Consider the following 16,448-nt stretch of genomic DNA (forward strand, 5'->3'; position numbering starts at 1 on the left):
AAAGCAATAATCTCACATCGAATTTCGTCAGAGAATGTCCTTAAAAGCAGGGAGGTATAAGCCGGAAAGCGGTTGCATATATAAATGATTTCCAGGCTAGCGTTGCGGAGAACGAAATAGCTTAGAAAAAGCCATAAAATACTATAGAATATAGCCACAACACAAGCTGAGTGATCGGAATCAAGTCCTTTTATAGCAAATATTTTTATATGTGAAGGGTATTACAGCTTCGTTTTATAGTTTTCTTCCGTAACATTGCCTTATATTCTAGTTTTAGTTATTTCTAGGTAATGTCCTGTTATACCAAATCCTTATAAAGAAAATTCCCATGTTCATACAAAGTGAAAGATCCTATCCCCAAAACCATTAATTAATGAAGAACTAAGTAGGAAAAGGATCTCTCCAAACTTAAACGCTCCGGGTTGCAGCATGATGATGGTAGAGTAGAAACAGCGTACAAATCGCCAAGATATCCTCGCTTATACACACACAGCTAAATAGTACATATGAGTATATGCGTTAACAAGCCCCATCATCTGAATGTATAGAAGTTATACTCTTTTATGCACCTTTCCATGTAGAACTGAATGCTGCTCATATAATTATATGCAAAAGATAAGCGTGCATTGCTGTGGAATAGCTGCGCATTAAAGAAAATTGCATTGCTGTCATGCAATTGCGTGCACATATGCTTGACTCTCCCCTTACATATAGACATATCTAAGCATCAGAATGACTCAACCATTGCAGGGGCAACGATGCAGCGCACGCTTACGCAACGTCATTGAACAGATGGCTACTGGCAAGCGATGATTGTTTTGCGTGTTCTTCTTTGAGCCAAGCGCAGCTTGTTTCGGGTGTGTATAATAACGCTGTTCATCCTGTGGGTATCACTTTGTACCGCCCGCCACTTGCAGACTTAGAAGATTGTTGAAAACCAGATATTTACCTGAACCTCTATATGTGCCTTCCATGTACCCCTGCAGACAGTTACAGATGTTATTTGAAGCAAGCTTTTCAAACAACTCTAGAATACAATAATGGCGAAGACGAAGATCTGTGGTCAGAGGATCGCCATGAAAGAGCCCACGGTTTCGAAATTTCCAAGTTTCTTGCGTGCCTTACACTCCGTTTAGTTGAAATTTACATCTGTGTTCTTTGATTTCTCTTACTCTACTTATCACTACTTCCAATGGTTAACCGGTGGTATTATCAGCAGCTTGTTTATGGATCAGTGCTTGTTGTCTCTGGTCCCTTTTACTTTGCTATGTTTTACATATAAATTTCTCGACAAAAAAAACCAGGTTATTGATAAAAAGGCGATCGGCGACTTCCACTTTGTCTTACTAAAATCGGTTTGGCATTTTTACAAATAGCGGAGAGCTTTAAAACTGGCTTGGAGTCATAGCGTCGATATTTAATAAAAGCAAGTGTTCCATTCTTTCATTTAAGTGATCCATGTAAAGATCCTTTGGACGAAAATCTGCCCTAGGGAAAGTTTATTTATCTAGTAAACCACTTCTTTAGACAGCGACGCCACAGTCAAGTGTGATAAATTCAGGATGACAAAAAAAGTGCTAACTACAGAAAGTTTTCAGTTATATTTCTTCAACAATTAAAAAGGAAAAACATTAATTAAGGACTAGCTGGTACAACAGTTAACTAAACGATATTTAGAGCAGTGAAAGATCACTTGCCTCTGCGATGATTTTTTAACTTGTCACTCAAGTAAGAGAGAATAGGTAGCCACTCTTTATCTCAAAAAGTGCGGCCAAGATGGGAACTCCAACTCGCTCCACAGCATTACCAACCGCTTGCAGTAGATGAGACATTTATTAGCATTATTAATACTAAGACTGGCCACTCATAAGGAAATGGACGAGATCATGTTGCTGTCTGATAATTTCTTTCATGATACCAAAAATGAATCTTACATTATTTAGGTTGCAACCTCATTGTGCTCCGCCTTACTTGTTTTCCTCGTGTTCTTACTGTTCTATTAATACCTGATGATGCGCGCGACAATAGCGAATTACAGTCAGCGATTGGTGTAATAACATGAAATGGATAGCTATGCATAAACATTTATGGTATGTATGCGTATGTGTACCTTCATATTTAAAGTGGATAATAGTACATGAGTAGCGATTCACACATAAATATCTTTAATAAGAATAAAGCAGCCATGGTTTTGTTTCTTTTTTTCATTTATATAAAGAAATTTTGTACTAATTTGAAAATAGAAATATCGGACGGCTATCTTAACCACTTCCTATATGCTATAAAAACAATAATACGAGTATATAATATTAAATTTAAAATAATTTTCAAAGAATATGACAAATATTTACAAAAGCATGGATTAACTTCTATCGGGAAATATTCCTTCTTAAGAAAGCAAAACTGTGTGGTTTTGAGCTTTTTAGAATACATGAACATAAGTCCTTTTGGTTGTCTTTACAATAAGATACTACATTGAAACTTGCAGAGAAATCCAGACCTCCAAAGCAATATGATACAGAATGATATCTTTGAAATTTTCAGTAAGACAATGGAATTTTTCTGGGATTGATCAGGTTCATACATGGCACCCCGAATTTGGGTAACATATTTAAACTGTGGCGCAGTTTAAGATTGATGAGATGTTGGTTGAAGGCTTTGGTTGCTAGGTTCAATATCGGGATCGCATAACGCTTGACCGTAAGCAACCGCACTGTTGCCATGGTTAGGCCAATGTGCTCTCAAGGTAACCCAATTAAGCACCATTTAACAACTATCAAACATAAATCAATCATCGTCATAAATCAGCCTACATAATACTATATGCTCGCTTGTGCAGAAGGCATACCAATTCATGTGTGTGTGCGTAAATTCTGAAATCAAATCTCAATCAAAGGCGGCAATTGTCGGGTTGATGTATACAAGAGCATTAATTTGAATCCATTCATTCACAACAGCCTTTCGTAGCATACGTGTATGTGTGGGAGATGCTCACACCTCTGGTGCAATACACATTTTATTGGCGCTTCTATGAGTTGGTATAGCAGCTCAGCTGCAATATCTAATACGATTTATGGCAAAATAGGTCAATAATAGCAGTCAATTGGATTTGATTGATTTTTCAATCTCTTCATCAACCCATACATAGGCACAGAAAATGCTTGTGTGTTTTCAGCTTTCAGATATTAGTTTTCAATTCCACAGTTGACCTGGACGGATCGCAAGTAGCCAGTATATAATTTAAATGTGTAAGTCTGTGTAATATTTTATATTTACTAGATTATGCTATATAGGAGTATACTCACCGTTTTATATCGGTTGAATGTAGGGCATTTGTTTTCGGTTCTACTAATATACAGTGAAGTGTAAATTTGTGTATTAGCGGGTTAAAAAAAGACCGTTGCTAAGGCTCTTGATTGCAAGCGGCTTCACATTAGCTCTACTGAAGGCTTTGTAGTCTTTGATGAAAACCAAATAAGTCTGATTTCGTAATACGCTAAGACATATACATATACAAAGATGTATACTGTTTTTCCCGAATAAACTGAATATTTTTGAAACCGTTAAAGCATGTAAGTATTTTTTCCGCACGTTATCGTAAGGGATCATAACTGTAAACAACATACATAACAAATCGAACATAACGTGCTCAAACTCCACCCACACATATATACAGCTTATCTTTCATTTGGAGTGCATTGAAGTCAATCAACTCCTAACCCATAGCAATTGATAACTGCCACCGAAGCTCTAAGCCTCTACAAGTGCAAATGCAACGAGTTGTGAAATGTCTAAACATGTCGACTGCGCCAGCGGCAAATGCAAATGGCAGCGAAATTCTAACAATAATGTGAGTATTCCTAAGAGCAGGCACTGTCAGCTGTCACTTCGCTGTTGTACGAACTCTCCGCCTGTCATTGCAGTGTAAAAGTTAATGAGCACAGCGAATTGACTGCGAAGCGCGCCGCGACGGAGCCTCATCGCCTATATTACAAATGTCAACTGCCAGACGTTTCCCATGGATACTCGTATGCAACTCTTATTAACAAAGGAGCTTATGCGCTGTCTTCGGTGAAGTGCACTTTTTCTAAGCGATTGATTGACATCACTTAGTTGAACTAGTTGCAGTTTGGTGTTGCTCCCTTCAGCTCGCATGTATTGCAGCAGGCGGCGCTATTGACTAAATGCTTCGAACTGCAACATATTTTCCGCTGCTAACCAAGTTTAATGAGTGGGTTTAGATTTGTTGATTTTCTACTTGCTGCGCTGTATCAATGCGCTTAATGATTTCTATTCGCAGAATATAATGCATGCCGATTCGGAGCAGTGATAAAGCAATGCGCCATGGAATATTGGCAGAGGAAGAAAAGTTGCAATATTCGTGATTTTGTTTGAAGCTTTTCAATGCTCATCGCGGGTAGAGTGTAATCTAGATTAAACTGTTTCGAGTGGTTTGGAAAATTTGCAAAAGAGTTCCGTAGACATTTAGTAATTCCAAATAAATAGCTTGCATACACTTCGACTGCTGCCGCGATTTAGTATTATGCGTTGGTTTACAGTAAGAGCAAACTTCCATAGAACAGGGAACGGTGCCTGGCTTTCAAGTGGCAAACCATAAAAAATCTGCGCAACAAAGGAGAATATATGTAAAAACAAGAGACAGCCACAAGACAAATGCACCGGTTCTCCATCTTACTCTTTCAGGGTAGCATCACTAATTAGTTATGTGTTAGCTTCTTCTTCTTTACTGGCGTAGATACCGCTTACGCCATTATAGCCGAGTTTACAACAGGAGGATGGAGTCATGTGTAGAAGTTCACGTTAGTGAGGAAAGTTCTCTGATCGCCATTCACTTGGGAGTGGCCAGAAACGGTTCTTTTATATATGGCTCAAGCAGCTCACGACTGCCGGTCTTTGACCAAGTATCCTCTGGGTTGCCAGAAAATATCCGTTAGAAGACGAGCTAAAGTGAGAAGGCGCAACATCCCCACCGCAGGGTTGTGCGCTGGGTTTGAGACCCGCCACGTAAAATAACGGCCCCAATGAAAAGGTTATGTGTTGGCAATCAGTTCAAAAGTAATGGGTTCAAAGAGTTTTGTGGTATTTCCTCGTAGTTTATTATTTAGACATTAAATGCATTCTAATGATGTATTCTAGAGAATTGGAAATGTGTATGAAACAGTCATTTTCCAATGTTCGAACTCTAAAAAACGTCAAAAGCGGTTCAGTTTCTTACACCCATTTTACGGTTTGGAAAAGACGAGAACAGTGAGATCTATGTAGATGACGATGACAGCTGATTTCTGAAGCCTGAAGGGGTGACGTTTTCAAAATCAAATTTTTCCAATGACCCAACTTAAAGCACCAATGTTAATTTTGCCGCTAGGCTGGTCCGAAATACTGGAAGTAACTCTCGATAATACTTGTACTTTAAAGTTTTGCTCCCGTCAGCAATGTACATATTAAATTATGAGACCCCCTTCCACAGTAAAAAGCTCTTTAACATCTTTTTATTTCTTACGAAGCCTTCGACTTTTCATTGCTCACCACACGAGCATAAATATGCCGTATTTACATTGCCATATTTCGCAGAAATTTATAGTATTTGCGTTTGGCAAATATAATTTTAAGTCACCATAATACAACTATGTATTTTGTTGCAATAAAATTGTAACACTGCGGCAAACAGTGCCGCTGGGCGTGTTGGCTGTTGAGTGCACAGTTTGTTGGAGTTGCCATGAATATTTGATTACGCAGAAACCGATTGGCGTAATCCAAACAGATTCAATCAAACTTAAGCGTCATTTGAAAATATCGGAACACAAACTGTGCGTATTTTATTATTTCGATTTGTATATTTTTTCCCAGTTGTTTTTGTTGGTTTTCGTTTTACCAACCCAATTACACTAATAAAATTTTACAATCTCGCTTGCATGTTAATGCCGTCGACCGATGCTGTATTTTCATGCAGTAGTCTTTCAATTTATTTTTTATGCGAGTGGCGTATTGTGTCAGGTTTTGTTGCATGCCATCGCCATGAAGTGCGACCACAATGATGCCGAAAATTATGCAATACATTGCTTATTTTTGGTTAGGGTGATTCTAAATTCGTGTTGCTAATGGAAACCTCTGACGTGGAGAGTGCTATGTGTGGAGTATCGAAGGTCGAAGGATTGATTAGGAAGTTTAAAAGAGAATTTAAAGAGATTAACAAAAAAAATAAAAATTATATTTATGCCAATCGATTTTTAATCAATAAATCGCTGACATGTGTGATAATAATATTATGTACATATTTCAAATAAGTTTTAGCACAGATTGATACACATATCTGGTTATTAATTAATCTAATATTCAGAAACCGAAAAATTTACTTTTGTAGTAAGTATAAAGGCGTTCTCCTAGGCACTTCAAGTGTAGTCAAAACTCTAATTTCAGTTTTTTTTAAGTATTACAAAGTCAAATTAAAATTTTGAATCTATGTATATGTACAACGACCACCCTAATGTGGTAACACAAATATTGGTATTAGCATTGTTGAGCATTTTTGAGCGTCTACACATACGGACGCACGTATAATAGCGCTACAGCATTATGCACAATTTGGCATGTGAGCAAATTTCAATTATTTTTCAATAATTTATTAGGGTTTGTATTACGCGCCCGCCGTCGCCTGCATTGGCAAGCCGCAGCCGATGACACCAGCCAAGTGAGTGAAATATTATTGTACCAAAAATCATACATACGAAATGCGTGACGCATAATTGAACGCACACACCTACATGTATACATGTGCATGATCACGTGACTTCTTTTATCCATTTTATCGGCTGACTAGTCCGACTCAACTGACAGGAGGATGCCATTTTTATTTATTTATCCGCCATGTGACCCTAAATATACATATACCCGTGTATTTAAATCTCTCGTATGCGTATTCTCTTCTAATTGCATATTTGTTTATGTATGTGTCTACTGTGTGTTATGAATATGTCAAATTCAGTAAAATGAACTAGTGTTATTATCACAAGTTTGTTATCAAATTTCATGCTAAGTGAACCTTAAATCGAGACTGTAATGTGCAGAGAGAAATGTGATTTATTAGGGTTACTTGGAGTAAGTGTGTGGCTAAATCGTTATTCGATACTTTTTGACATTGTATACAGGGTTTGTGCGGAAAATAATTGGACTGAGTCGATTAAAAAAAGGTACATGCTGCTTAGATCCCCCTCATCGGCCTTTCCAGCCAAGGAAACAAAAAAAGGTCCGGAAGGCCACATCCGGATTGTAGGGCTGCTGCGGAAGCGTTGAGATGCCTGCCTTGGTTAGGTAGCTGTTCGAAAGAAAGGCAGTGTGAGCCGGGGCGTTGCGATGTCTTGTCGGATCCGATTGATCCTTCATTTGATTCTCTTGAGGACTTCCACGTAAAACAGGAGAAACAAATTCATGGTGGACAATGCCTTTGTAGTAATGCCTTCCTAGTAAAACGTAACAACACTTTGGTGGCCGATTTCCAAGTTGTCAAGAATCGCTAAGTCAGCTGTATAATGTTAACCATCTTTTTTTTAAACAGTTATCTTACAGGGTTAATATAAACTCTTAAGTTTTTCGTCATAAATACTATATCTTCTAAGTAAGCAGTTACAGTTGTAGGACTATTGCCAAATCCTATTCTTGCGTACTCGCCGCGCACCCTGAAAACGTGTATAACATTTGTATAAGATGCGGCAGCCAGATCGTATCATACTGTGGGGTCCCCAGATGCTTACAGCGTAGTCAATTGCTTCCCAGGTACCCTGCTCTAGGCATTTCCTACAGTTTTCTCGATATTTCAAGACCATCTTGCGGACATGTATCGCCATCAGACAGTGACCAGTTAGTATTCCCATCATGCTCCAACAGTCTCTTCTATCGAGTGCCAATATGAATGCTGTGTACTTCCGATCTATGGTTTTGCAAATGACGGGGTCACGTCTAAAAGACAACAAGCTTCAGCGAAACCACTCCAACATATTCGGTTTAAGGGTTCGTTGACGTCTGTAGCCTCTCTTCACCAGAGGTGCGGCTGGATTCGGGACTCTCCACGTATAAGCCACTCTCAATGAAAAAAAAAAACAACAGTCTAGGATGAAATACCTCACTTTTGATGACGACTAGAGCAAACGTTATAAGGACTATCATTTACAGTAATGTTCGGTCCCTAAATTGAGATGGTGCCAATGCCCGTCTGGCTGATGTTCTCTTAAAAATAAGGGTTGCTATCAACGCCGTCCAATTATTAAGTTTTTCAATTTACAATTAAAATATTGTATCAAAGTACCCCAAAAAGTGCTTTAGTCGCGTGCTAATCTGCTTGGTTATGGCAGTTTAATGCATTTATACCAGTTGCTAGTTCGATTCGCAACGCACTAATATATATATGATGAATAGGAAAAGTATTGAACCTGGCAAAATTGTTGAAGACAAAAATAAAGATTTTTTTTGTATTTCATTGAATTTTTCTAAAATTCTAACACTATTTGGGTTATTTCAAATACAAAACTATGAATACTTTAATTTATTAACAACGTAACTCCAAATGCAATATTTTATTTTTTTGATTTGCGAGTTAGTTAGTCTGCTTTTACAGTTATTTGTCAATGATTAATGACAATGAATGTAAATTACGCGAGTGCGACCAAAAATCCACAGACTAATGGTGTTGCTTACAAAAAAGAAGAATGGTGTGAAATATTCGCATATTTAATGGGAAACTAGTAAGTGCATATGAACGCACACCAATTCAACCATACATGGCATTTATACTTACTATACACTACATACTATGTATATAATGTAATAATATAGTTTGCACCCCTGGCAGTTTATCATGTCGGAAGCGCTCTAATTTTAGCAACTAGAAAACAGAGAGGCCTCATTAGCATGCTACGCGCACGTTATTCAACACACACACATACACATGGACCTACACATATAGTGGATATTGGCGATATCATAATTTATCAAAATTTATTTACATAAATGACACTGAAAAACTATTGAAGCAAAACTAACAGCATATGAATATTAAGTCAGCAGCACAGCATGGGAGCGTGGCTGCGCTGGTGTGGGTGTAAGGCGGCGTTTTCGAGCCAATTAGTAGAACATGTGACAGCGCAAACAAAAAAAAACCAATGAGAAATGGCTTTCTGATGTTACTTACTACACATATATTACACGTTGGTGCTTGTGTGTGCGGCAGCAAATAATATGCATCAGTGGAAAAGTAGTGAACTGTAAACTGAGCGCACGTACGCACACATACTTATACCTATACATATACACGTGTATTATGTAGCATATTTATATCGTTTCTGCTTAGATTATAGACGTTTTTTTTTACAAATTATCCAAGTAACTTTATTACTCTTCGGCGGATATTTATTCCCTTAACTGGAAACCATTTTCTCCGCTACAAAAAATATAATCATCCACTTAAAAACGTGTTCATATCTTTGATTGGTGGTTATTGCTTAAGAAAAAGGGATTGACGGGTCCAGTTTAAAATTGTTTCCCATGCGGACTTCAAAAATCGTAAAATTGACAAAAGATGATTTGTGTTAAAGGACAAGAAAGTTGAAAAGCTAAAACTGTAAAAATATAAAGTAAATTTATGGCTGTAAACATCGCTTGTGCGATGAAGAGATCTTTTTTGTAATTGAATATTTTGGAGCACAGACCGATAGTAGTACCTATCTCGATATAGGGCGCAACTTTAACCATTTTATTAAGGTGAGTGGATAGAAAAGATTACACATTTCGAAGGGAATTTCAAGTTTTAAATATTTAGTTTGCCTGGCTAGTTAATCGCTTCACTACAGCATTTTCATAAAAGATCTTGTCTACTCCATGGATAAGAAAAGCATACAAGGTGAACTTCATCTACAATTCTAAAATCTAAAAACTGGTCTAACTCTATATCCACTGAATTGTGTCTGTAGATATTTGGCATGTTCCTTCAGCATTCTTAGCTTATTTTCATATCCACTAAGACAGAAATTGTGACAGGGCTGTAGTAAGTCAGACTTCAGTTTAGAAACCGAGTTTTGAAACGAAAACTACAAGGTTTTTTAAATTTTCACCGCTGAAAGCTTTCCCTCTCGGAAATTCGATACCATAAAAATACCCAGTTTGAAATACAAACCACTATGGGCAGAAAATAGTAAGACTTTGTTTAGAATTTTAAAATTCTTAATTTATTCGTTAAAATCTATGTCGTCCCTCTCAATGTAATCCTTTTTGGCCCCAATACACTTGTGCCAACGTTTTTTCCAATCTCCGAAACAGATGTCAGTCAATTTCCAGAATTTTCTTCGAATCGTTTAATGATTCATGTCTTCAATTGACTGAAAACGGTTCCTTCGAAGAGGTCGTTGGAATTTGCTGAATAGCCAAAAGTCACACGGAGCTAAATCAGGCAAATGCGGTGGTTGCGGGACGATAGTGGTTGAAAATTTGGCGAAAATCTTACGAAGGAACAATTCAGGATGCCACGGTACATTATCATGGCCCATAATTCCGACCTCTTTTTACTAATAGCTTCGCGCAAGTGACGCATAACATTCAAATAGTATTTCTTGTTGTTGACAGTTTGGCCAGTCGGAAAACATTCGAAGTGCACTGTACCTCGATAATCGAAGAAAACTGTCAACATAACCTTGATTTTTGGCCTACTATGCGTATTTTTCCGGCTTCGTCTCACCTTTGCCATAATATTGGGCCGATTGATGGTATGTTACTGGCTCGTAAGCATAGATCATCGCCAGTAATAATACATTTCATGATAACCTGGTGGTCAAAAAGCATTGTTTCACACGTTAACGCGACGCCGTTTTTCGAAAGCATTGAATGATTTTGGAAGCAGTCTTGTTTTCAATTTTTTTAGCCCCAAATAATTTTTCAAATTGGTTTTCGCTGTTCCTTCAGATGTTCTAACGATGCCAGTAAGATCTCTGATTGTTAATCGTCGATTTTCTAGCACCAATTCTTTGATTTTATACACATGTTGATCATCAGTTGAAGTGGGTGGCTGTCCTGGACGTTGTTCGTCGTCAAGGCCAATAAAAAAACCTTGCTCACGACAAACAGTTATTACCGAAGGCCTTTTTAACATTCTGAACGTTTCGGCACCAGAAATTTGATTCCGCACATAAAATTCAATGAAACTTCTTTCTTGAATAATTTTATTCATCGTAAGAATCGCCGAATGCATTTTATGTACTTTTGAATTACAAGACTGACAAATGTCATTGATAGTCATACCACAATCGGAAGAAAAAGTATTGCGACAAGTGGGTTTAAATTAAAAAGTCTTACTATTTTTTGCCCACTCTAGTATAAAGTTTTCTTACTCTTGTCATTAACTGTGCGCTACAAGACTTTTGAAAAAATTAATCTATTAAGAAGTGAAATACGGCGGTCGACAACCCAGCCTTTATTAAATCTGCTAGCCACATTTTTGGTGAATTGGCAGAACTCTGCTTGCTTAGACGACATCACACACAAGGAGTGTGGCAACTGCAGAAGCAGCATTTAATTTTACACCCCGCTGAGCAAAGAAATAGTTCTTTGTGGAATATTGTTCACTGGCAAATACAGCGCCTTGAACACCTCCACAACACGCGCACGGACGGACTACAATTGGCCACCATTGCCACTAATGCCGTGCTAGTAGAAAGGTAGTACCGTCTATGTGCCTTACAACAGTGCATTCTTATCTGCGCAAATTGACTTGTACGACTATGTCGTTAAGCGTTCTTGAAAGCTTGAGCGCAGGCTAAGTTGCTCTTCGGGGAGCCATATGTATTGCCTCTGTGTAGACAAATATGTGTATATATACATGATATTTTTGTTAGTGTAAGTGTATACAAATAGTTTTTAATATGAAATTTTATGCGTCCTTTGCTTGTACGCATCTTCTTAAGTTTTTGCTTTGATGATTGGACTACCAGCGATTGCTTGGATGCGCAAGTAAACCTCTCGATTAGGGTTACTTCTGAAGTGGTTGTTAAAAACTATGTATGTAGTTACAAAAACAACACAATAACTAATAATAATGTCATGTATCTGTGTAGTATGGCTATATCTCTCATATGTGGCACTATTATTGAACCTAAGGGAATTCTTTTGTCTTAGAACAGCTTAGTTGCATGGTAAGGGCTAACGGCTTGTTCTTGACGCTGCATGAAGTCCATTGAAGCTGAAATTTTATATTAACTTTAACATTCATGCTACAAACACAGTTACATTACTGTTTGTGTTTGCTCACAAATGAAAGAATATGGCAAAACGTATAGATGTAAATATGTATGTACATACATATACATGTTTATAGCGGTAAAAAATGATAAATTGTGTGTATACACTTCTTAGCTAACAACGTAAGCCGTGTGTATGTAAAAACCCCACACTTGTCTTATTATATGTTAAACTGAGAAAACTAAGCTTGAAGAGCAGCAACAACAATAACAAAATGACTGACATCGCTTAATACATCTTCACTACCAGCTTGTCATTTTCTTTGGCGGGTTCACAGTTTGCTCCTCAATCATGCGTGATTACCTCTTTTCGTTTTTAAGTTAGCTTTTTTACAACGGTTTCCTTTTCTTCAAATACAAAACTAATTTCAGTGATTTTCCGAAGTTTTTGCGAACGCTTGAAAAGCAGTTGCCTTCAGCTCAGCGTCTCAGTGGACCTCTTTTAATCATACGCTGCTGCACCTAATGTCTTCTGGGCCCCTAGCTGCCTTACTGATGGCAATAATTTACTCTCTAGCGTACTTTGCAAATTCAACATTGTATTCAAAGATACTATTTCTGCGGTAATAATTCTGATTGCAATTTTATGCGTGGATATTGTTTAGGGCCGCACAGCGGTTGGCATCTTTTTAAGCATTTCCTATTTCGGAAGTTGGGACAAAAAATAAGCATTTTATCGGCGAGAGCGGAAACGAGTCGTTTAACAGTTGCAAGATCAATCACTTTAGTCTAATAAAATTGTCTTTCTCAATTAGGCTATGGCAGTGTATGATATGTGATTTACAACAGTTCTGTGTACGGTTCAGAACTTCTAAAGCTTCTGGTATTTTTATTTTTAAGTTCCAAATTGAACAGGCAAATTATGCCTCATTAATTAGCAAACAAGGAGGGAGCATAGAAACATATTTTGCACTTTGAAATAGAAGAGGTCGCATGAGAATATATCATGCAATTAGAACTGCTGATTTTGAAAGAACGGCGGAAGACTAACCTAAAGAATCCAATATTTTACAAAACTATTTTGTATGTATACTCAGAACTCTGCGGAATTTTGTTGCGTAACGCAATTTCGTCACCATTAATCGAATTTTTAATAAGCCTAATCGAGTTTCATTTTACTTTTTATTTTTGTTAAGGCTTTTAAGTTTTTTAGCTTAATAAAATTTACTGTTTTTTGATATTTCATGTTGCATTTTCTTAACTAAAATTCTGTGTAAACTTAAAGCAAAGCCAACCATTATTCTTTAAAGCGAATTTAAGCATTGCATTCTGACTACACTACACTTCTCTTGCCTTGCTTAGCATTGCACTTTCACTGCAAGCTTCAAGTTGCTACACACACACACACACACACACGAGCGCTCTCACAGATACACATTGTGTACTACTTTGTTGTCATTGCTGCGTGTCTGAAAAGCTTATTTGTTAAAGCAACCATTGTAGAAGTGCTGCCAAGCCGAGACTAATGCAAAGCTACACTTCTTATTACACTGTGTGCCATAAGATGTGGTACGCAAAAGGCGCTGACTCAGGGTATTACTAACAAGGAGCGATAAGTAACTACAAGAAATTTGTAAATCTAAAATTTGGAGGCACTTCTCAACAAATACTCGTACATACGTATGTATATGTATGAGTAAGCTCAAGTGTACTTACATATGTATGAAGGCAAGGTGGCTAGGGAAGGAAGCCGCGTTGTAGCGTCGAAGTTGGCGCATATGGCGAGATAATTTCATTGCTTTACTTAAAACGCCACAGAAGCTGCAATGTCTTTCGAATTTCGCTATACAATTATATACGTGCGTATGTGTGCATTTGCAGTTTCACTTTTGTGTTGCGATTGCTTTTAGAGCCAAGCAATTTTCCATTTCCACCGAATTTCCAATGAAATGTTGTTTGTTGTTATTGTTATTTCTAAAGTAATGCCAACACACGTCCGGATTGTCGGCAGCAGAATATTTCGATGCTATGAACCTACTTACATAATTATATTGTATGGTATATGCATGTATAATATGTACATACATATGCATATTAGGGTGAGCATATATAGAGAAAAATATTTCTGAAAAAAAAAATTTCTCATATATACGTACTTTTGAAATGACTTTTTAGAAAATTGTATGATCTGCAAAATGTAGAGATGAAAAAATTCCACCATATACTTTGAAAATGTTATGGTATTTTTAATGACTTGATGTGATGGATGTTTTCTATAAAAAAAATCGCATTTTTAAAAACTTCAAAACTGAAAATTTTGCTCTCTGCATGGTTTCATTTTAACCCCTAAATTCGACATTGTTTTTGTTTTGGGTCACCCTAATGTACGTATATGCATCGATGCTTTTACTTGTGTTATATGTTTATGTGTGTGTGTATGTATGCATCTATCTGCAACTACTAAGGTTTAATTAAACTAAAAGTGTGTGCACAACAACAACAACTAGTAATATGCCACTAACAGCGGCGATAATATCAGCTGGCAGCCGCCAAACTTTGCAGTCAACAACGATTTGCTTGCTGTTTTATCCGGCGTTAATTCTGAGTAAAGCGTATTTTCATTAGTATTGCAGAGATATTGGCTAAAATGCATACACATTTACGCTAAAATATACACAACGCAATATATTCATGCAATTTCGGATTTGTAGAGTTTTCTGGCACAAATTTCAAAAGCTGCACTTGACTGGTGTCGCTTTTACCTATAAATAAATGCGTCTAAAATACTAAAAAATAAAACAAATTGAATTTGAGAGATTATATTTATGCTCTCAAGAATAAGTTGCAGGCATTTTATGATAACTCGCAGCGAACTCGCAGATCTTACGCGATCTTCTCAATAATTTTTAACAAATTTTGAATGCTATTTTTCCTAGAATGAGCGGTTGGCTTAAATTAATGCCACGTTCTTCCCGCAAGACCTGAATTTCTATCAAACTTCCCTCATTATCTTTGTTTTCTAATTAATTTGGCTCTGAGCAAGAAACGACAAAATTCCGAGTCTGTTTCTTCTATCAAAATTAATTTATATAAATCATCATTCAACAAGTATCTGGGTCAATAATTTTAGATATACTTCTCTCGACGTGATATACTGGGTTTCATGAAAATTATTATTATACTGGCATAACTGGCGAAGCGAACAATCAACTGGTAAAAATACTTGCATAATTAAATAGAGTACACAAATGAGTACACTAAGTGTGACAGCCTAAAAAAACGTCGATTTTTGGTAGTATCGAATTTTATCCTTTTTTCGGCAGTTCTTCGTAAAAAAGTAGGAAGATTTCAAAAAAAAAATTCAATATCCAAATTAGATCTGAATATCTTCAAAAATCTTCCTTTGAGTGGAAACCGTTTTTACACTGAGACGATCTCTTAAGTTCATCGGTAATTTGTCTTCGACTTATCACTGCAGCAAATTCAAAAAATGTTGTCGTTTTAAAAATTTCATGGATAAGATTTTTTTAATTTGATAACACAATTCATGCGTTGCAGTTTTCAAAACAGCATAATTATTACACCAATAAGCTTATCACCTAACTTGGGACAAAAATAACTGCAACAAATAATGAACAAAGTCACAGCAAGCAAAAACAGCAGAACCCCATAGAAATGAGTTTTCATTTTCTTGCTGCGCAAACAACCGCAAGCGTTGTCGTCCTGCTTAAAACTGCGCTTCATAAGACTCGGGTCCATGATAAAGCTAAAAAGAGAAGACATACAGAGCCGTGTTAAAATAATTGTCAGGCAAATGAAAATTCACTATTATAACTGTATGTATATATGTATTTTAACTCATACCTGTTATCGAATTATTAATCACTTTTAAAATGTATAAGTACTAATAAAGTTATTGAGCAAGAATTATATTAGAATTTTATATACACATACACACTATTTTTATTTTAAGCAAACATTTCTCTTTACGATTATTATTTTTTAGCCCTATGATTGAATACTCTCTGACACAAGAAAATTACATTTTTTTTTTCAAAACAGCAAAGTGTCCAAACTTGTAAAATTTACACAATAAATGTGTTCATATGGAAGAATAACATAAGTCCAATATGCAAGTTTTAAGATGTAGACAATTTAGTAAATATTTTAAGCCAATAAAAACGTTTAAGTTTGATCTATGATATATATAAT

The 16,448-nt window shown here is 36.6% G+C and overlaps 1 protein-coding gene across 1 annotated transcript in view; it reads left to right on the top strand.

Moving 5' to 3' along the window:
• Nucleotides 1–16,448, top strand: part of LOC126750789 (uncharacterized) — a 35,721-nt gene that overhangs the window by 3,864 nt on the left and 15,409 nt on the right. The window lies entirely within an intron of this gene.

This window comes from Bactrocera neohumeralis, chromosome 2, assembly GCF_024586455.1.
Source record: "Bactrocera neohumeralis isolate Rockhampton chromosome 2, APGP_CSIRO_Bneo_wtdbg2-racon-allhic-juicebox.fasta_v2, whole genome shotgun sequence".
NCBI classification, from domain to species: domain Eukaryota; kingdom Metazoa; phylum Arthropoda; class Insecta; order Diptera; family Tephritidae; genus Bactrocera; species Bactrocera neohumeralis.